Below are 692 nucleotides of genomic sequence, written 5' to 3' on the forward strand. Positions count from 1 at the left end.
ACTTCAGCGGAACTATGGGCTTGCCAGGCAGACCTTGAAACTCATTTGTATGTGATTCAGTTTATATTGGAAAAAAAGGACAAAATAAACAAGACAATGAATTTTCAAGTCTTCATTTTACCAATAAAGTACATTTTTTTATTCAAAATATACAAACCATGTATGAAAGAATGTCAATACAAACCTCTTCCAGAATGTTATAATATAGATTTGCTATAAACCTAAATATTCAAAATACTGGCAGATATAAGTGCTGGTTATCTAAATAATTAGCGGACAACACTTTACTTGATATCAGAAATCCTGAGACATCAATGAGATTATATACATATTCTATATGTGTTATATAATAATAAAGTTGCTCATTTGATTCTTGATCCATAGAAAACCAATTGTTGGCAAATCATCAATATAATTTATTATTATCATTCGTAAGGTAGACTTATATGTTGAACTTGCGTCCCGTGTCGCCTTGGTAACAAATTTCGAACAAAATTCACACCTTCCGTTTAAATCTCTATAAAAAAATCAACATATTTCAAATTTTGATTGAACACCATATCGTCTCACTTTACATTTCTCCTAATATATTCACACATAGAAACACGCACAACAAGCAAAGACCGTACTCGAACATTAAAATTCCGAATCCAGACAGCATCTTAGAAACACTCACTGGGATCAGCTTTGAT

This window comes from Penaeus monodon, chromosome 30 (genome assembly GCF_015228065.2).
Source record: "Penaeus monodon isolate SGIC_2016 chromosome 30, NSTDA_Pmon_1, whole genome shotgun sequence".
Lineage (NCBI taxonomy): Eukaryota > Metazoa > Arthropoda > Malacostraca > Decapoda > Penaeidae > Penaeus > Penaeus monodon.